Source organism: Columba livia, chromosome Z, assembly GCF_036013475.1.
Source record: "Columba livia isolate bColLiv1 breed racing homer chromosome Z, bColLiv1.pat.W.v2, whole genome shotgun sequence".
NCBI lineage: Eukaryota > Metazoa > Chordata > Aves > Columbiformes > Columbidae > Columba > Columba livia.
This window is the reverse complement of record NC_088642.1, coordinates 21,069,188-21,091,686: the sequence shown is the minus strand read 5'-3', so window position 1 is coordinate 21,091,686 and position 22,499 is coordinate 21,069,188.

Genomic DNA, 22,499 nt, shown 5'->3' with positions numbered 1-22,499 from the left:
AACCTTTTGTGTTCCACTTTGTACCCATTACCCCTTGTCCTATCATTGGTTGTCACCGAGAAGAGCCTGGCTCCATCCTTATGACACTCACCCTTCATATATCTGTAAACATTAATGAGGTCACCCCTCACTCTCCTCTTCTCCAAGCTAAATAGACCCAGTTCCCTCAGCCTTTCCTGATAAGGGAGATGCTCCATTCCCTTAATCATCTTTGTTGCCCTACACTGGACCCTCTCCAGCAGGTCCCTGTCTTTCTTGAACTGAGGGGCCCAGAACTGGACACAGTATTCCAGGAGGCAGGGTTAGTTCCAGGAAACAAACCAAAGTGAGGACAACTTTGGCAGATGCAATTTTTCTTCCTCATCAGGTATATTCCTTTTGTTCCTTGGCCTTCTGCTAAACCAGATTTGAAAATAACTTCCTTCATTGCTCATGCATAAACAACAAATAATACAGAAATGGAAATGTTGTTTATTTTGCAGATGCTCATTCCTTTTGCAGTTCAGAGATCTGAGTCTACTGCCACATAATGCCTAATTCCTTTCAATGCAATCAATACCACCTCAGTTTGTAACCAAGCAAAGGTGATCAGAAGCAAATCAGTGCTATATGTCTCTATAGCTTTCTGCTGCCTTACCACAGACTGAGATAGCACATTTGAGTTGCTTGAGGATATTTTTCCTTTCTTGTTTTTTCCTGTAAAGGACCAAATGTGATCCAGCTGCCAGCACCCTGGGTGAAAGTACTGTATCCACAGTCACTGGATGTGCATGTAAAGGAAATGGAGGTGATCTCCTACTTTTCCCTGGGCCTAGGGAAGAGTTTACTGTTGGGCTATCAGTCACCTTCAGCAGCAAGTTAAAATAGCTTCTAATGGCGGAACTTTCAGAATCGGCATAGAATGTATTTGAAGGGGGACAGAGGTTCCTGAACAGAGAACTTTCCAGGACAATGGATTGCACAGTTTCTAACTGAAGAATCTGCCTATTGCTGGGTTTTAGTATCTTTATGAAAACAGACCCTCAACTGCATTTTTGTGTAAATATGTGCAGAGACTACCTGAACTCAGAATCCCCATTCCTGATCCTAATGGAAGAAAACCAACAAGGTCCTGGATTTCCGCTAAACTTTTCAACCCAGTAGTATGGCAATAAGTAGTGGTGTGAAGATGATAGGCTCTGTCAAGAGAGCAGATAGTTAGTGTAATGAACATCTAGATTTGAATACTGAAATTATTCAGCCATACTGGATTGCCTATTTCTCTTTAGTTGTGGTTCTGTTGTTGGTTGTTCGTTTGGTTTGGGTTTTGTTTATTTGGTGGTTTGTTTTTGTGGGTTTGTGTGTGTGTTTTGTTTTTTTTTAGGTTGTTTGTTTTGTTTGTTTTGTTTGTTTTGTTTTGGTTTTGGTTGTGTGTGTGGTTTTTTGTTTGATTGTTTGGTTGGTTTTGTTTGTTTCTTTGTTTTTAGTAAAGCTTAAGATTAATTCATCTTAATATCAATTCAGGTTGACAGAATAATGGTCACATCCTGCAGCAAAATATTCAGGCAGGCACTACGCTACCCAGACTGGGGAGGTGTCCGCGTGGTTCATCTAATCTGTAAACGCAACTAAATGCTTTTACCCAGTAGATAACTTGAGCAAGACACAGAGGTCTGCAGGGAAGGCTACATGTTTACAGGGCAAGAACCAGGCCATATGGCAAGGAAAAACTGTGGTGACCATAGCACTGCCATTGCATTGTGCCATTTTGGATGCCAGAGTAGTTTGAGTATCTCTGGAGATGCTGTGCTCTGGGCTAGCAGTGAATCCATAGAGGCACAGACATAACAGAAGAGCATCTTCTGATATCTTGTGGTTCAGTCTCACATTCAAAATCAGTGAATGAAACCATTTTTTTTTAAGGCAGACTAAGCAAATTTTCAGACCAAGATGTAGTTTTCAAGAACTTAGAAGCAAATGATGACAAATGGAGAGGATGTGATTTTCACCATTCCAAATCAGCTTTCTAAATAGAACTTCTGAAATTCTGAATATTACATACCAAAACCTGTAAAATAATTTCTGTGTTCCCATGGGATGAAAGATAGTGCAAAAATAAAAATATTGGGTTTTAAAACAAATTTTCTTTATAGATTCTTGTTACACAGATACCTCACAGTTTAATTTAAAAGAACCCCTTTTGAGCTAATTTTTGATAATATGTTGTTATCTTCACCTTTTGGCTTTAAAAAACATTTTCTTAATCCAGAATAGTAAAAATCAGTTATCAAAAACTGCAGCTTCTTATCAGGTGTTTAGAAATACAAATTTAAATATTCCTTACTTATACCACCTTACATATTCTCTTCTTGTAAAAAATTAGAAATTATTTCTCACTATTTTGTGCCCGGACGAATACTGGACGGCTCTAAAAAGCTGTTTCACTGTCAGTCTGCATGTAGAATGAGATGAATACCTAATTTAAAAATCTTGGAAAAGTCATCTCCTGTGGAAGAAAGATATTTGTTCCTTATCTTGACAGTCTCTTCAAGACGAATGAGAGGAATCGTAAATTACTGGGTTTTGTTCTGCTATGTGGGAAACATGCTTGAAATTGGAGGACTGTGTAGTCATTTTATTTAGCGGCACATGAGCACCACCTGCTGGTAAAAGCTTAGTGATTGTGGGACTAGAGGAGCTCTCTTTATTCCTGAAAGTCTGTATTTGAGCTTATTACTCTGTGATATTGGCAGTTTTCACACTGTAGCAAGATAAATAGCTTAAAGAATTAATATTAAGAATTGATGATGATGATGATGATAATAATAATAGTTGTGGCAAATATTATTACCTCATTACTCACATTATCTCATAGAGTAATAATAGTATTACTTTAATGAGAACAAGCCTGGACCAGGAGTCCACTGTGCGATTTTTTTGTCAAAAATCTAACAATATAAACCTAGTGATGTTAATTACCATCAGACGAGCACAAGGGGGCATTGAGATACTGTGGGTCAGTATGATAAGTAAACTACAAACTGAATTATCATGCTTTTCTAGGCAGTCTAGTGAAGACTGGTTTTGAGTGCTGCTTATAAGCACCAGGGATATTTCAGGAGAATGTAGTTGATGGAATATATCTCAGTAAAAATGGGAAATAGTTGATAGAGTTGTGGGCCCAAAAGAGCCACAGGTATGGGGAAAAGGACAATGGCTTCTATTTCCTAGAGAAAAAGAAAAAAGTGTTGGTGAAAAACTGCCCAGGAGATTGTGTCAGGGCCAAAATAACAAGTTGAAAAATATTTTGTTCTTCATGCATACAAACAGGAAAACATAGTCAAAGGAAGAAAAGCCCTAATAGAAATGTGACAAAAAAGCTTTCAGGGTTTTGCTATGCAAGTGAACAGGGATCTCTACTTCTCAAAACAAAAAGAAAAACCAGTGGCAATCAAGCATAACCTCAGTGTAAGACTGGAACCTTCTCGAACAAAGTCTGTGTCCAAGCCAATGCCCAGGTTACATAGTAATCCAGATGTGCTGAACTTGCCATCAGTAAGGGGCTAGAAGGGGAGGAATGAATGGGCTTTTCAATCTCTTTTCTTCTTTCATCCAAGGGAAGGGGCAAAACAGCTGTTCATTATGTTGTTCCAGCCTGTAGCTCTGTGTGCAGGTGGCAATTGCATATGAGAGAAGGCTGCACTGGTCCTGAGTTTTATAGATTATAAGGGAAGTGAATTATTGACCACAAGAAGCTGCTTTTTCTGTACCACAGAAGGAAAGGTGCTGTATTAGGCATGAAGACTATCAATGAGATGAAAGCAGGCCCGTGTGTTTCTCTGATATTTCTTCTGAGAAATATCTGGCACACTCAGGGAAAGATAAAATAATAAACAATGATAATTGTTAATGTCATAAAAATGCTGTGCTTTGCAGGGCATGTCTTTGAATTGTGAGAGAGTGTAGTAATGGTGGTAAGACAAAACAGACTTCAGAAACTTCAGCAAACAGCTGCACATCAGGGAGTAGTTTTAAAAGGCACCAGCCATGAAAGGATTGGGCAACTTGTCAGACCACTTCATTATACTGATAGACAGCATTTTTATTAGAAAGCTTCCAGTTTGTTTTTTCAGATTTGCTCACAAAAAGCAGATGCTTTAAATTATTGGGTGTTGCTTATTCAGTTAATGTTTTGCAGGTGGTAATAATTCTTCAGTCTTTGAAAAAAAAAACATATCAGAGAAAGTAGAAGACCTTCCTTTTGCAAGTGTCCTGCTAGGGAAAAATGACAGCCTCTAGATCAGTTCGGAGCGTAACTGAATCTGTCACTGGGGTTTTCTGTAGATCGTCACAATACGCTTTATTTAATATAGAAGACAGTAAGAAGCCTGTTTAGAGGAATTTATTATGTGAATCAAATGATAAAATCATTGAACAGTTGAGGTTGGAAGGGACCTCTAGAGATTGTCTAGTCTGACCTCACTGCTCAGAGCAAGTTAGCTAGGGCAGGGTGCCCCGCTCTGGGTCAATTTGAGTTTTGAATATTGCCAAAGATGGAGACTCTACCACGTCTTTGGGCAACCTGGTTTAACGCTCAGTCACCCCAACATTAAGAACATTTCTTTTTTCCGTTTAAATGGTATTTTCTGTATCTCAGTTTCCTCCCTTTACCTCTTGTCCTACCATTGGACACCACTAAGGCAATGTGATTCCATCTTCATTGGTCTGTCATCCCACCCCCAGGTATGTATACACATCGATAACACCCCACTGAGCCTTCTCTTCCCCAGGGTGAACAGTCCCAACTCTCTTAGCCTCTCCTTCCTTATATTCAGACACTCCAATTCCTGAAACATTTTTGTGGACCCTCAGTGGACTCTCCCCGGTACTGACCCCTAAGGTCAAGTGGCTGTCTGCTGGCTGGACTTGTGTCTCTTACGGCATTCATTTGAGCCTGACAGTTCAGCCAATTTTCTGACCATGTCTCTTTCTGCTTATTGAGTCTGTACTTCATCAGTTTGTCTATGAGGATGTTTTGGGAGACAGTGTCAGAAGCCTCACTGAAATGGAAATAAACACCACCCACTGCTCTCCCCTCATCCACCAAGCCCCCCAGTTGTGCAGCAAACAATAAAACATGCAAAATGAGTAACATGTGAGAGATGGTTATAGTCACAACTGATATTGAATTAACAAATAGATGATAGTGTCTGCTTTCTTTTACAAGAAGGGTTAGAACATGTTTGATCTGAGGATCAGAAATGAAGAACATCAGTGCTACTGATACAAACCTTGAACAATCACTACAGTGAGGAGAGGATTATATTACAAAATATTTAAACACCTTTTGTGATTGTTTTGAGTAAATCGTATAGTTGTATGCTTTTAAAAATAGTGAGTTTCAGTTGTAACCATTTAAGGCATTTTTGTAATAACTTATTTTAAGTCCCCAAAAGATTCAAAAAATATAATGCAAATTTTTCATCTCCAGCTGTATCCACTGGATATTACTTTTCCTCATTACCACATGTGGTGTAGCTTTAAATGTGCCCTAGTTTCAGATACCCTGCCTGCCTCTGGCCTTTGGATAAAAAGGTCAGCATGAACTAGAAAGTCTTACTGCATATCTGTTGAGATCTGTTTTTTTTACAATTAAATTAAAGCATTGTTTCTGAGAGGGCCTTCTTTTTCTGATTGTTGATTGCATCTGTCCTTAAAAGTATCATGATCTTAGCTGTATTTATTATAGTGGGAACTGGTTTTAAAAAATCTTACCAGATCAAAAAAACATAGTGACTGAAAGCCTCACATTGACATTCAAGATGAAAGGTGAAATGGGTCTAAAACTTCTGAACACCATCAACTAAAAGGAAATTCTTTGTTCTTGTCTCAACTTCCAAAACACTGAAGTGTCAGTTTTAGGTAAATGTTAACTGATTATATCAACAATGTTACTTTTCAAAATAATTACAGTCTCTTCTTCTGACATCAGAAATATGATATGAAATCCAATGTTGTCTTCTGACCTCTGTTTTCATAGGTTTAGAAAAGTTTTTATGGTTTAGCAGTAGCATTCATCATTAAAACATATTTGTAATTTCTTGCAACATTTCTGCCTTATTTTTCTTGACATAACTGAATTATAAGTGACCTGAAGAAGGGCTGAAACCTCATTAGTAGAAGCAGAAGGCTTAATGTGTTATTTTAAGAAATGTTTACTGAACCTGTGATGGGCCGCAGGTACACAGTTTTCTTAAGAAATCTGACTGTGGCACTGCTGTCTGTCAGCAAAAACCTTGCTGTGCCTGGATAGTTCTGTTTGCAAAAGCATGTAGTGTGGCACCACACGACGAAGCACTTCCAAGGGAACGGACTTGCCTGAGCCGTGAGCCAGAACTCAGAGCCTTCCCCTTACCTGCTGCTTTACTTCTCCATTATGGCAATTTATTCCTTAACATGTGGATAACCGAGTTTATTACCAATTCTGTTTGAGAATGGAAATATGCTCCCTCCTCTCCTTTTAACAGAACTAAAGCTAAGCAGATGATTTGTATATTTTTCAAGTTAGATAGTCATCTAGTCAATTGCCTTTGAAGTTTCATTGCAGCAGAGAGCTCCTTTGGTCTGTTTACGGTCTGATTGTGTACCTTGGGTGTGATTGTAGCATATTATTTCTTCCAGGTCAAACTATAGGCATCCTGAGTCTTACTTTGCTCTTTTTCACGTATAGATGTAGGTCATTGTGATAACAAGTTATATCAGGGACACCTGAGACCACACAAGGAATAGCACTCTTTGTGACCATTTCAATTTCTGCCCCAGAAGCATGATCTTTTGTTCATCCAGTGATGTGTAGGGACTTCATATACTTTTGAAATCTGCTTTGATTATAGTAAGCTTTCAATTTCTTAGCCTTCATTTAAAATAAAAGGTGACAAACCAGGTTTTATTAGCACTGGCTTTGATTTAACAATATTAAGGATAGATAAGAATCTGACTCATCATCATTAATGAGTAGTTTATTTATCATTTTAACGCTGTTTTCAGCAGCTGTCAGTAGCTTCAATACATTTGCTTAAATGCTGCTGAAAGTCATTTGGATTGAAATTGGTACAAATTCTAGAAAAGCAATTCCAGGGGCTTTTTGTTAGATGCAGGATATAGGGTATCTAGCAAAAATATCTCTACTGTTTTGCTGTTGTAATTTCTTCTTAAGAATATTTGTTTAAAATCTGTGCACGACCCTTTGAAGAGCCTTTCAATCAATCCTATGCCTGCCTTGCTCCAAGAAGCTGATTCTTCTAACACCGGCCTGGGTATTTCTGTTTGGCTTGGCTTATAATTTTAGCATGTTGATCAAGACTTCATAATTTGTTGCTACTGACAGAAAGATAGCATAAAACATTTATCACCATTACATTAGATTTTTAAATCCGCAAATAAATTAGATTTATAGTTCCTTTTAACATACTAGGCTTCTTTATGTAACATAGGAAATTATTGATGCCTATAAACATAATTCCACAGAAGTGACATCTCCATCTCGAACACATACTTAAAGCCTTATCCACTGATACTACTTCACATTCTGAGTTATTGCTTTAGCTATCACAGTCCATGCTGCTTCTATGACAAAACCAGACATTTTTCAAGAGGTACCACCTAGTTGTAGAATTTGCCTCTCTATGTTTTTTCAGAATAATAGATTCACACTAGTTCTACAACAGTAGTAATGATTTGGCCTTTGTTACACACCTCCCTATAGCCCAGGTGGAAGGGTTGTGCTAGAGGATGAAAGCTCTGTGGCAAGACAGATTTGAAATCTGTGAATCGTGTCTCAAGACACCATTCTAAGGATACCAGCTATTGTGAAGCATGGTGACAGCTGTATTTCATTTTTCCATTAGAAATGTGTTTGAAAGGTCTGGTATTCTTGAACTGCTTTCTGGTGATTTGCAGAATTAATTTGACAAGTTTGGCAATTCTTTCAACTATGTTCGAAGTTACAGAGTGAATTTTGGTCTTGCCAATCTCTGCTCAGAACGTTTTTTCAAAATTAACTTTTTATAGATGTAGAAATAGTTACAATATTTTTGGACCAAATGCAGAGTTTCCTGTGAAACAGAGTTTCTGAGCTCTGCGTGGCTTACGCTAAATGACTGCTTTATTCTGTAAAGTTGAAGAGTTCACAAAACAGCAAAACAAATCAAGGCAGGAACTGGCTGAAAGACATAGTAACCAAACTTTCCTTTCTCTTTGTATCTTCACCTGAAAATATTGGTCATCATAAAAGGGAATGAGTAATTCACACACTGCATAGTAAATTTTACAGTAACAACAAGTTCATACCACAGTTCCTTAGAGCTGCAAATTATTGTAAATCCTCCAAGTTTCAACAGAGATCTCCAGACTAAAGCAGGGCACATCAGCTACCTCTTTGCTTTCTGAAGGATGACTGTGGCACATGAGCTTCGTAAATCACTGATAACAAATGGATTTTCAAATTACAAGAGGCAATAATAGGGATTGGTGATAATTCCTAAGGAAAGAAGAACTCTCTTTGGAACAGATGGTGATTAATTCACAACAGGCTTACTGCAGAATGCCAGCAAATACATCTAAATGCCTTCTTTAATTTTAGAAAATATCTTATTCAAAATATATCCCATGACATGAGAAAAAAAAAGTAATAATTCTTAAGTTGGAGCCACTGGTTATTTATTATGAGTTATAAAACATTCAAGAAATTCTGACATTGGAGAAGAAATATCAAGGAAATATTGCATGGATTACTTCATTTGGTTGACTTTTCCCCTGAAGAAGCAAAAACCAGTTTTCATTGGCACACACTAAGTCCCACATTTAAAGAATATTAAAAAGTTTCATAAGAAAAAAAATCAAACATAGTTTTTTTATTAAGGTAAGCCATGTTGCCTTCTTTTATTTTGTAATTTCTTTTGCCTAAAATTATTGAAATGTGTTAATATACATCCTGACACCTAATTAGAGATTTATGTGTGGTTAACCACTTTCAATTTTCCTCTTTTGTCTTGAGAAATGAGCTTACTCATACTGAGTTAATGTTCATTCTATAAACTGTGTGACCAAATGTCTTATAAAAATCTGAAATAAATATCTTTATATTGTACTATATCTGTCCAAAAGTCCATCTAGCCCAGATTCCTATTCATTCCAATGGCCAAAAGCACCTGTGTACGGGAAGAGTTTGCAAGCAAGATGGGAATATAGTGGTGTTTCCTTTGATATGCCCTTCTAGGCAATACATAACTTGTGAATGGAATTTATAAATGTATCTTTGTGTTTACTGGTTTTTACTTGATTTTTTTTTTCTTCCATTATTTAGTCTACTTGCTTCTAAAATTTCATTTAGAATGTTTATGTTCAGAGAATCCTGTGGCAGTCAATCCCATGATTTAATTATTCACTGTATGGAAAATTTTGTCTGTAAAGAGTTCTGCCTGATAATTTGATCCCTCACAATTTTTTTTTAATAGAAGAAATCTTGAGCAGCCATTCCATATTTGCCTTCCATACACTATTCATAATTTCATAGCCCTTAACCATATCCCCTTATTTTTCCAAGTTTGTTTGTTTGGTCTTTTTCCAAGTTTTATCACCTATTTAATCTCCAGTTCTGTGTTGAATGCACCCAAATTGTCTATATCTATTAAGTTATTGTCAAGGTAGAGGAACAAGAACGTCAATTTGCATAATGGTTACCGTACTTACAAATCACACAATTTTTTTACACAAGCTGTCCCTTTGATACTTCAGCTTGGACCCAAAATCAGTATAATACTGTTCTTTCTTTGTTTGTTTGGTTTGTTGATTTTTTTTTTTTTTCATAGGTGCAAAAGGTTGATTGTCAAAGAGCTTTTGAAAGCTTACCATCAGTAACAAGAAACAATCTACAGCACTAGTTGAACTGTTGAATTACAAGCCACATGGTCTGACTATGACCTAGACAGAGCAATTTATTGGATTCTCAGTCCTGTATTGGATTCTCAGTCCTCTAAAAATTATATGAATGAAATATTGCAAAGAGAAAAAAACAAGACTTTTTTTTTTTTAAAGTGTATTACACTTTAGTGTAATTTATTTACAAGTGTATTTAAGTGTATTACACTTAAAGTAGTCTGAGCCTACTTTATCATTTACACTCCTTGGTACGTAATGATACTTTCATTCATGTTTCCTTTCAGAATATGTGAAGGTGGTTCTTTATACACTCCTGTACATCTGATTATACATAGAAACCACCAAAGGCAACCATTACTAACCAGAAAGTGATACAGACAGCTCAGATGTGAGTTTTAAAATCAGTCATTCAGCATTCATTTAACTGTGTTCTTATTGATACCATTGGTAAAATCCTTTTGTTGCAAGATGAATAAAGGTAGATTAATATTGATTTTTTTTTATATATTTCCTTTTGCATGTTTTACACTATTAGCATTTATTTGGGAATTCTCAGTATGTGAGGAATAGACTAGACTAGACTAGAAGAATAGAATAGAATAGAATAGAATAGAATAGAATAGAATAGAATAGAATAGAATAGAATAGAATAGAATAGAATAGAATAGAATAGAATAGAATAGAATAGAACAGAATAGAATAGAATATTTCAGTTGGAAGGGACACACAATGACCATCTAGTCTGACAGCCTACTACAGGGCTGACCAGAAGTTACAGCAGGTTGTTAAGGGCCTTTTCCGAATGCCCCTTAAGCACTGACAGGCTTGGGGCACCGACCACCTCTCCAGGAAGCCTGTTCCAGTGTTTGACCACCCTCTTGGTAAAGAAATGATGCTTCATGTCCAGTCTGAACCTTCTGATTTAGCTTTAAACGTTTCCTATGTGTCCTGTCACTGGATCCCAGGGAGAAGAGCCCAGCACCTCCCTCTCCATGTTCCCTCCTCAGGAAGCTGTAGAGAGCAATGAGGTCTCCCCTCAGCCTTCTTTTCTCCAAACTAGACAAGCCCAAGTTCTTCAGCCGCTCCTCACAGGACGTTCCTTCAGCCTTTCTTTCTCTCCTCTGGACACATTCAAGGACCTTCACGCGCTCATTAAATGGTGGGGCCCAGAGCCGCACACAGTGCGCAAGGTGAGGCTGCACCAATGCTGAATCCAGCAGGACAAACCCCTCTTCTGACCGCTGGTTATGCCATGTTTGATGCTCCCCAGGATGGGGCTTCCCTCTTGGCTGCCAGGGCACATGCTGCTGGTTGTGTTGAGGTCCTGTCTACCAGCACCCCCAGGTCCCTTTCTACACGGCTGCTCTCTAGCCACCCCTCTGCCAGTGTTAATAATGCCTGACATTATGCCATTGAAGGTGCAGAATCCAGCATTTTTTCTTGTTAAATTTGATGCAATTAACAATTCCCTAATGCTCCAATCCACCTAGACCCCTCTTGTCCTGCAAGCAGCTCAACAGCACGTCCCGACTTGGTACTATCAGCAAACTTGCTAACAGTTCCATCAATTTCTTCATCCAGACAATTGATAAAAATATTGAACATCACTGGCTTTTAAACTGAGCCCGAATGAACATGAATGGTGACTAGTCACCAGCCAGATGTAGCCCCATTCACTACAGCCCTTTGAGCCCATCCCTTCGGCTACTTTTGTTACAAATGTATTGGTTTCACAGTTTTTAGATGTTGATATCAGGTTATCCTTAACCTTGGGGTCGTATGCTCAGTGTCAGTATCGTTCATTTGTCATGCTAGAACAAACCAAGGATTAGTCTTATAAGAGTCTGCCTCCAACAGTGGCTCCACAGCAGCTGCTTGGCTTCACAAGCAGCAACTGGCTGACTCTCAGGGATCCCGTTCTACCCAGGGGGGATCGAAGCCCACGGCTGCCTCCAGCCCCGAGCCCTGGCTGTCCCCTTGCCAAAGGTGGTTGCACTGCACGCACCCTGTGGAGACTTCACAGGACATTGTACCTTCTTTAGAAGGGTCTTTGTGTTCAGTTCCCGATGCCCCTTGGGCCGGGCTGCGTCTGGAGTCTGCAGGGTGACGGGGGACAGAGCACCAAGCACCCCAGCGACTGTGCCTGCCGCGAGCCATTGGAGCAGCTTTGGGAAGAAGCGGGAGCCTGTTCCGAGTCAAACCTCGGCTCGGTCTGGGCGCTCACGGGTGGGAACTGCCGGCAGTGCAGCTCCGGGACCACGAAGAAGGCGGCCACGTGCCGTGCCGGCAGCATCCCGCCTCCCCATCCACGGCCACTGCGCTTGCGGGGCCTGGCCAGGCATTTCCCCGCGGGCTGTCAGGACAGGCACAAGCCCCACCGCATCTGCCGCCCAGCGGCACGGCTCCAAGGCCATCTCCCTGCCCAGGACCGTCAGTGGCACCCAGAGATGTCGTGTCTCTCGAGTCCCCGCCAGGAGCCAGGCGATGCAGAGCCCTGAGAGGGACTCGCCTGTCCCCCCCAGAGGCTGCGTCAGGCTCTCTCCTGAGCAGGACGTGGTGCGGGAAGGCGCCCTGCCATCCTGCTGGACTCTTCCTTGGGGCACTTTGGAGAGCTCTTCATCAAATGCAGGGACTTGGGGTCCCCACAGCCCCTGCCGGGCGCCACTTGAACCACGGGAGCCCAGGGGCCTGCATTAACAGACGACATCATCAGGCCTTTGGCTCCCGTCTCTTGTTACTGCTAGCCCTTCTTCCTGCTCCCAGCTTCTCTGCCCAGCCATGCAGATCTTTTCGTTCAGGGAGGGTGGGGAAAGGCAGACAGCCTTGGCAACCGGTGCCACTTGCTCTCGGGACAAAGGGATAAAAAAACAAAATCAAAAAAACAAGGCCAAATCCCTAAGCACGGAGAAAGTCCAATCACTGCAGGAACTTGTGGGCGTGTGCAGCCTCCCCGCAGCCCGCTTCCGTCTCCTCAAATGCACGATCGGTGCTTTGCGGGCCCAGGAGGGCTTGATGGTCATCAGGCAGCACAGCACTGGGGCTCTTCCCTCCTGGAGCCCTGTGCGAGGGGGGCTGGAGAAGGGGATGCCGTGGTGCCTGGAGATGGTGCACTGCAAGCCCTGAGGAGCATCCGCCAAGGTGTTCTTGGGGGCCGATGACAACAGAAGGCGCCCTGGTAACATCCCTGTTGAAGCACTGCCCATAGGGACAGCCGTCGGCCACACCCGTAGCGTTAAGTCCCAAATTCAAAGAGGATGGCGAGAAGTCAAGGAACTCTCTGGACAAATCTGGTGCTCGGAAGCGTGGCTAATATGGACACGGACGGCTCATCTACGCAACAGGCGCTGACGGGGTCAGAAAGACCTACCCGCCGTACTGCGACCACCTCCACGAGGAAGAAAAGAAGGGTTGTAGTTGTAGGTGATTCCATTCTGAGGGGTACAGACTGGACAGACCCTCCTCTAAGAGACGTCTGCTGCCTTCCAGGGGCCGGGGTTAAGGACATCAGCAGGAAACTTGCTAGCCTGGTACGGTCCTCGGACTACCATGCGCTACCGGTCTTCCACGTGCGTGGCAACGAGGTTGCGACCCGTAGTCCAAGTGCCACGAAAAGACACTTCAGGGCCTTGGGACAATTGGTAAGGGAATCGGGAGCACAGGTCATTTTCCCGTCTCTCCTTCCAGTTGCAGGCAGTGATACTAGAAGAAACAGGCGGACGCAGCCTATTAATACATGGCTGCGTGGCTGGTGTCAGCGCCACAATTTTGGGTTTTTTGATAGTGGGATGACCTGCGTGGCACCGGGTTTGCTGGCATTGGGTGGAGTTCACCTTTCTCAAAAGGGGAAGAGGGTCTTTGTCTGTGAGCAAGCAGGGCTCATCGACAGAAATTTGAACTAGACAGGATGGGGAAGGGGGATGATACGAGGCTCGCCCGTGACAAGCTGTGGGATGAGAAGCCAGGGATAGAGAGGGCTGGGGTGCTAGCGAGGACCCTCAGCCTCTGGCCTTGAGATGTTCTGGCCTCACTGGAGCACGCTTGAAGTCTGATGGAGATGAGCCAGGGACTCCTGAGGTAACGGAGGCCAACAGAAAAACACCGGTGAAATACTTCAAAGGAATTGAGGGCTGTTCCTCTAGGAAGGCCATGCGGCCAACAACCCAGCTGAAGTCCCTCTACACCCACGCTCGCAGCACAGGCAACCACCAAGAGGAGCTGCAAGCCACCGTGCTGCTAGAAGGCTCCGACCTAGTGACCAACACCGAAATTTGGTGCAACGGATCCCATGACTGGAGTGCGACGACGGGTGGCTACAGGCTGTTCAGAAGGGACAGACGAGGATGGAAGGGTGGAGGGCTTGCCCTCTCCATCAAGAGATGGATAGGGTGTGAAGAGCTGTCTCTGAAGAACAGCCACGAGCAGGTTGAAAGCTTATGGGTAACAATCAGAGACCAGGGCAACAAAGGCAACTGGTGTCTACTACGGGCTGCCCAAGGAGGGGGAGACTATTGATGAAGCCTTCTTACTCCAGCTACAGGAGGTACCGCACTCGCAGGCTCTTGTCCTGCTGGAGGGCTTCATCCACCCCGGCATCTGCTGGAAAAGTAGCACGGCGGAGCTGTGGGCAACCTGGGAGTCTCCTGCAGTGCATTGGGGGTGGCTTCCGCAGGCGGGTGACAGACAGTCCGACCAGGAGAGATGCAATACTGGATCTGATGGTCACCAACACAAGTGAGCTAAATGGCGATGTCAAGATTGGAGGCAGGCAGGGCTGCACTGATCAGGCGCTTGTGGAGTTTGCAGTGTGAGGGGAGTGGGACGGGTGAAGAGCAAAGTCAGGACTCTGAATTTCGGAGAAAGCAACATGGGTGTGGACAGCAACACCACCTGCATTGTTAGTAACGCTAGGACCTTTTCTGCATTTTTCATGCTATTGTTTTATTGTGTAATAAGGAGGATTAGGGGGCTGGGGCCTCTTGGGGACCAGCCTGAAGACCCAGCTGCCAGTCCGGCTGTGGTTTGGTAGGCCCTGAGGGACCCTCCCAGCGTCACTGATGGTGGGGTGGCTTCTTGCGGGGCTGGGAGGGCTCCTCAGGGCTGCCAGCCCTCCTCTTCGGGGCTCGCCGGGGCCTCCCAGGGGAGCGTTGGCTGCCCCGGCTGGAAGTGGAGGGCCCGGGCACAGCCTCCTCGGCGTCCTCCTGCAGTTCTTCTCGCTCCCCGTGGGTGGAATGGGGAGCGTTGGGGGGGCTGCTGGGACCCCCCCGAAGAGCTGGGCTGGGGGCAGGAGGCTCCCCGTGGGAGGCAGCAGGGCCCGGAGCCGGATCATGGCTGCTCTCCTGCTCCCCAGCAGCAGGGGTGTCCTCCAGGCCCAGCTGACGTCGCACCTCCCCGCTGCACAGGCGCACGACGGTGTCGATGAGCTGCTGGACAAAGCTCCTCGTGCGCCCGCCCAGGGAGGCCTGCAGCACCCGGACCAGAGACTCTTCGATGAGGCCGAAGCGGCGCAGGCTGGAGATGATGAGTCTCTGCGCTGATGCTGCCTCCTGGGCATCTTCCAAGAGCTGCCCCAGCTCCTGGCGCAGCCAGGGCAGCAGGGGCTGGAGGACAGCGGGGTGGACGCGGAAGATGGACGCCCAGGTGGAGGCATGGAAGCCGCCCACTGGAGCCCTGGGCAGCGGCCCCGCGGCCGGTGGCCGGGCCGCTGCAGGCTGATGGAGGCCGTGGACGGCTGGGTGTCCGGGAGCCCCTGCAGTCAATGGGACGACGACCAGCGGTACGGGTGGTGGAACGACCCGCTCCTCATAGTCGTCGTCCGCCCGCACCGAGTGCAAGATGGAAGTCACCCTCCTCTTGCAGAGGGGGCACTCGGGCTTGGTCTCAGCCCACCGCACGATGCAGGTGTAGCAGAACTGGTGGAGGCACGGCAGGACGTAGCTGGCCTCCTCCCAGCTGTCCAGGCAGATTGGACAGCGGGTGTCCAGCTCCGCGGCCATGCTCTCCACGTGCGGCGGTGGGCTGTGGGGAGCTGGGGATGTCACGCTGCTCCCTCTCGCTGGCGCTGCAGCAGCGGGTGTCACGCTAGGAAAGGAAGAGAGGCCACAGTCCATCGCTGGTCCGGGCAGGGCTGGAAGCAACGCCCAGGCCCCTCAAGAAGGAGAGCCTCCCGGCTGCCCAGGGTGAGATTTCCCCTCTCAGCTCACCTCTGCTGCTGCAAACGCTCCGCCTGGGTGTCCCGGCTGCCTGAACGAGCCAGGGCCGGGCAAAAACCTCCAATGGCTCTGGGGTCGCGCACTGAGAGTTGCACTGAAGAACTCCCCGAACTCGACCTCAGCACCAGGAACCGCCTCGCAGAACACACCAACCTCGCGTCCTCGCTCAGCTGGCGTGCGGGCAAAAACCGACTGGGTCAGACTCGGCGCCCGGATACAAGCAGCGAGGGATGCGTGGTCACAATCCATTGCTCGGTGATGTCACCGTCCATCGCTCAGCGACGTCACCGGCCTTCCCTTGGCGAAGTCACCACGGGCCATCCTCTCCCACAGTGCTCAAGCACATATGTGGTGTCACTGCAATGCCACTGTCCATTCCATGCCCCATCTCTTGCCTTCAGCTCAGCATCGGTGTTTCACTCCGGTCACCGACCCCTCGACCGCGTCTCCCCGCGGTCCCGTCAGGTCACTATGGCCGTGGCTGACGTCTCCAAGCACACGCGACAAGAGGGTTCACTTCAAAAACGCCTCCTGCCTCCCTGGGAGGCTGCAGCACAAAGTCCCACGGGCTCTCCCCTCACCCCAGCACTGCTGGCCATCCCTCGGCGCTCCCCTTCTTCCCCCCACAGAGGGTCCCAGGCAGCACCTGGCTGACTCTCAGGGATCCCGTTCTACCCAGGGGGGATCGAAGCCCACGGCTGCCTCCAGCCCCGAGCCCTGGCTGTCCCCTTGCCAAAGGTGGTTGCACTGCACGCACCCTGTGGAGACTTCACAGGACATGGTCCCTTCTTTAGAAGGGTCTTTGTGTTCAGTTCCCGATGCCCCTTGGGCCGGGCTGCGTCTGGAGTCTGCAGGGTGACGGGGGACACAGCACCAAGCACCCCAGCGACTGTGCCTGCCGCGAGCCATTGGAGCAGCTTTGGGAAGAAGCGGGAGCCTGTTCCGAGTCAAACCTCGGCTCGGTCTGGGCGCTCACGGGTGGGAACTGCCGGCAGTGCAGCTCCGGGACCACGAAGAAGACGGCCACGTGCCGTGCCGGCAGCATCCCACCTCCCCATCCACGGCCACTGCACTTGCGGGGCCTGGCCGGGCATTTCCCCGCGGGCTGTCAGGACAGGCACAAGCCCCACCGCATCTGCCGCCCAGCGGCACGGCTCCAAGGCCATCTCCCTGCCCAGGACCGTCAGTGGCACCCAGAGATGTCGTGTCTCTCGAGTCCCCGCCAGGAGCCAGGCGATGCAGTGCCCTGAGAGGGACTCGCCTGTCCCCCCCAGAGGCTGCGTCAGGCTCTCTCCTGAGCAGGACGTGGTGCGGGAAGGTGCCCTGCCATCCTCCTGGACTCTTCTTTGGGGCACTTTGGAGAGCTCTTCATCAAACGCAGGGACTTGGGGTCCCCACAGCCCCTGCCGGGCGCCACTCGAACCACGGGAGCCCAGGGGCCTGCAATAACAGACGACATCATCAGGCCTTTGGCTCCCGTCTCTTGTTACTGCTAGCCCTTCTTCCTGCTCCCAGCTTCTCTGCCCAGCCATGCAGATCTTTTCGTTCAGGGAGGGTGGGGAAAGGCAGACAGCCTTGGCAACCGGTGCCACTTGCTCTCGGGACAAAGGGATAAAAAAACAAAATCAAAAAAACAAGGCCAAATCCCTAAGCACGGAGAAAGTCCAATCACTGCAGGAACTTGTGGGCGTGTGCAGCCTCCCCGCAGCCCGCTTCCGTCTCCTCAAATGCACGATCGGTGCTTTGCGGGCCCAGGAGGGCTTGATGGTCATCAGGCAGCACAGCACTGGGGCTCTTCCCTCCTGGAGCCCTGTGCGAGGGGGGCTGGAGAAGGGGATGCCGTGGTGCCTGGAGATGGTGCACTGCAAGCCCTGAGGAGCAGCTGCCAAGGTGTTCTTGGGGGCCGATGACAACAGAAGGCGCCCTGGTAACATCCCTGTTGAAGCACTGCCCACAGGGACAGCCGTCGGCCACACCCGTAGCGTTAAGTCCCAAATTCAAAGAGGATGGCGAGAAGTCAAGGAACTCTCTGGACAAATCTGGTGCTCGGAAGCGTGGCTAATATGGACACGGACGGCTCATCTATGCAACAGGCGCTGACGGGGTCAGAAAGACCTACCCGCCGTACTGCGACCACCTCCACGAGGAAGAAAAGAAGGGTTGTAGTTGTAGGTGATTCCATTCTGAGGGGTACAGACTGGACAGACCCTCCTCTAAGAGACGTCTGCTGCCTTCCAGGGGCCGGGGTTAAGGAGATCAGCAGGAAACTTGCTAGCCTGGTACGGTCCTCGGACTACCATGCGCTACCGGTCTTCCACGTGCGTGGCAACGAGGTTGCGACCCGTAGTCCAAGTGCCACGAAAAGACACTTCAGGGCCTTGGGACAATTGGTAAGGGAATCGGGAGCACAGGTCATTTTCCCGTCTCTCCTTCCAGTTGCAGGCAGTGATACTAGAAGAAACAGGCGGACGCAGCCTATTAATACATGGCTGCGTGGCTGGTGTCAGCGCCACAATTTTGGGTTTTTTGATAGTGGGATGACCTGCGTGGCACCGGGTTTGCTGGCATTGGATGGAGTTCACCTTTCTCAAAAGGGGAAGAGGGTCTTTGTCTGTGAGCAAGCAGGGCTCATCGACAGAAATTTGAACTAGACAGGATGGGGAAGGGGGATGATACGAGGCTCGCCCGTGACAAGCTGTGGGATGAGAAGCCAGGGATAGAGAGGGCTGGGGTGCTAGCGAGGACCCTCAGCCTCTGGCCTTGAGATGTTCTGGCCTCACTGGAGCACGCTTGAAGTCTGATGGAGATGAGCCAGGGACTCCTGAGGTAACGGAGGCCAACAGAAAAACACCGGTGAAATACTTCAAAGGAATTGAGGGCTGTTCCTCTAGGAAGGCCATGCGGCCAACAACCCAGCTGAAGTCCCTCTACACCCACGCTCGCGGCACAGGCAACCACCAAGAGGAGCTGCAAGCCACCGTGCTGCTAGAAGGCTCCGACCTAGTGACCAACACCGAAATTTGGTGCAACGGATCCCATGACTGGAGTGCGACGACGGGTGGCTACAGGCTGTTCAGAAGGGACAGACGAGGATGGAAGGGTGGAGGGCTTGCCCTCTCCATCAAGAGATGGATAGGGTGTGAAGAGCTGTCTCTGAAGAACAGCCACGAGCAGGTTGAAAGCTTATGGGTAACAATCAGAGACCAGGGCAACAAAGGCAACTGGTGTCTACTACGGGCTGCCCAAGGAGGGGGAGACTATTGATGAAGCCTTCTTACTCCAGCTACAGGAGGTACCGCACTCGCAGGCTCTTGTCCTGCTGGAGGGCTTCATCCACCCCGGCATCTGCTGGAAAAGTAGCACGGCGGAGCTGTGGGCAACCTGGGAGTCTCCTGCAGTGCATTGGGGGTGGCTTCCGCAGGCGGGTGACAGACAGTCCGACCAGGAGAGATGCAATACTGGATCTGATGGTCACCAACACAAGTGAGCTAAATGGCGATGTCAAGATTGGAGGCAGGCAGGGCTGCACTGATCAGGCGCTTGTGGAGTTTGCAGTGTGAGGGGAGTGGGACGGGTGAAGAGCAAAGTCAGGACTCTGAATTTCGGAGAAAGCAACATGGGTGTGGACAGCAACACCACCTGCATTGTTAGTAATGCTAGGACCTTTTCTGCATTTTTCATGCTATTGTTTTATTGTGTAATAAGGAGGATTAGGGGGCTGGGGCCTCTTGGGGACCAGCCTGAAGACCCAGCTGCCAGTCCGGCTGTGGTTTGGTAGGCCCTGAGGGACCCTCCCAGCGTCACTGATGGTGGGGTGGCTTCTTGCGGGGCTGGGAGGGCTCCTCAGGGCTGCCAGCCCTCCTCTTCGGGCTCGCCGGGGCCTCCCAGGGGAGCGTTGGCTGCCCCGGCTGGAAGTGGAGGGCCCCGGGCACAGCCTCCTCGGCGTCCTCCTGCAGTTCTTCTTGCTCCCCGTGGGTGGAATGGGGAGCGTTGGGGGGGCTGCTGGGACCCCCCCGAAGAGCTGGGCTGGGGGCAGGAGGCTCCCCGTGGGAGGCAGCAGGGCCCGGAGCCGGATCATGGCTGCTCTCCTGCTCCCCAGCAGCAGGGGTGTCCTCCAGGCCCAGCTGACGTCGCACCTCCCCGCTGCACAGGCGCACGACGGTGTCGATGAGCTGCTGGACAAAGCTCCTCGTGCGCCCGCCCAGGGAGGCCTGCAGCACCCGGACCAGAGAGTCTTCGATGAGGCCGAAGCGGCGCAGGCTGGAGATGATGAGTCTCTGCGCTGATGCTGCCTCCTGGGCATCTTCCAAGAGCTGCCCCAGCTCCTGGCGCAGCCAGGGCAGCAGGGGCTGGAGGACAGCGGGGTGGACGCGGAAGATGGCCGCCCAGGTGGAGGCATGGAAGCCGCCCACTGGAGCCCTGGGCAGCGGCCCCGCGGCCGGTGGCCGGGCCGCTGCAGGCTGATGGAGGCCGTGGACGGCTGGGTGTCCGGGAGCCCCTGCAGTCAATGGGACGACGACCAGCGGTACGGGTGGTGGAACGACCCGCTCCTCATAGTCGTCGTCCGCCCGCACCGAGTGCAAGATGGAAGTCACCCTCCTCTTGCAGAGGGGGCACTCGGGCTTGGTCTCAGCCCACCGCACGATGCAGGTGTAGCAGAACTGGTGGAGGCACGGCAGGACGTAGCTGGCCTCCTCCCAGCTGTCCAGGCAGATTGGACAGCGGGTGTCCAGCTCCGCGGCCATGCTCTCCACGTGCGGCGGTGGGCTGTGGGGAGCTGGGGATGTCACGCTGCTCCCTCTCGCTGGCGCTGCAGCAGCGGGTGTCACGCTAGGAAAGGAAGAGAGGCCACAGTCCATCGCTGGTCCGGGCAGGGCTGGAAGCAACGCCCAGGCCCCTCAAGAAGGAGAGCCTCCCGGCTGCCCAGGGTGAGATTTCCCCTCTCAGCTCACCTCTGCTGCTGCAAACGCTCCGCCTGGGTGTCCCGGCTGCCTGAACGAGCCAGGGCCGGGCAAAAACCTCCAATGGCTCTGGGGTCGCGCACTGAGAGTTGCACTGAAGAACTCCCCGAACTCGACCTCAGCACCAGGAACCGCCTCGCAGAACACACCAACCTCGCGTCCTCGCTCAGCTGGCGTGCGGGCAAAAACCGACTGGGTCAGACTCGGCGCCCGGATACAAGCAGCGAGGGATGCGTGGTCACAATCCATTGCTCGGTGATGTCACCGTCCATCGCTCAGCGACGTCACCGGCCTTCCCTTGGCGAAGTCACCATGGGCCATCCTCTCCCACAGTGCTCAAGCACATATGTGGTGTCACTGCAATGCCACTGTCCATTCCATGCCCCATCTCTTGCCTTCAGCTCAGCATCGGTGTTTCACTCCGGTCACCGACCCCTCGACCGCGTCTCCCCGCGGTCCCGTCAGGTCACTATGGCCGTGGCTGACGTCTCCAAGCACACGCGACAAGAGGGTTCACTTCAAAAACGCCTCCTGCCTCCCTGGGAGGCTGCAGCACAAAGTCCCACGGGCTCTCCCCTCACCCCAGCACTGCTGGCCATCCCTCGGCGCTCCCCTTCTTCCTCCCACAGAGGGTCCCAGGCAGCACCTGGCTGACTCTCAGGGATCCCGTTCTACCCAGGGGGGATCGAAGCCCACGGCTGCCTCCAGCCCCGAGCCCTGGCTGTCCCCTTGCCAAAGGTGGTTGCACTGCACGCACCCTGTGGAGACTTCACAGGACATGGTCGCTTCTTTAGAAGGGTCTTTGTGTTCAGTTCCCGATGCCCCTTGGGCCGGGCTGCGTCTGGAGTCTGCAGGGTGACGGGGGACACAGCACCAAGCACCCCAGCGACTGTGCCTGCCGCGAGCCATTGGAGCAGCTTTGGGAAGAAGCGGGAGCCTGTTCCGAGTCAAACCTCGGCTCGGTCTGGGCGCTCACGGGTGGGAACTGCCGGCAGTGCAGCTCCGGGACCACGAAGAAGACGGCCACGTGCCGTGCCGGCAGCATCCCGCCTCCCCATCCACGGCCACTGCGCTTGCGGGGCCTGGCCGGGCATTTCCCCGCGGGCTGTCAGGACAGGCACAAGCCCCACCGCATCTGCCGCCCAGCGGCACGGCTCCAAGGCCATCTCCCTGCCCAGGACCGTCAGTGGCACCCAGAGATGTCGTGTCTCTCGAGTCCCCGCCAGGAGCCAGGCGATGCAGTGCCCTGAGAGGGACTCGCCTGTCCCCCCCAGAGGCTGCGTCAGGCTCTCTCCTGAGCAGGACGTGGTGCGGGAAGGTGCCCTGCCATCCTCCTGGACTCTTCTTTGGGGCACTTTGGAGAGCTCTTCATCAAACGCAGGGACTTGGGGTCCCCACAGCCCCTGCCGGG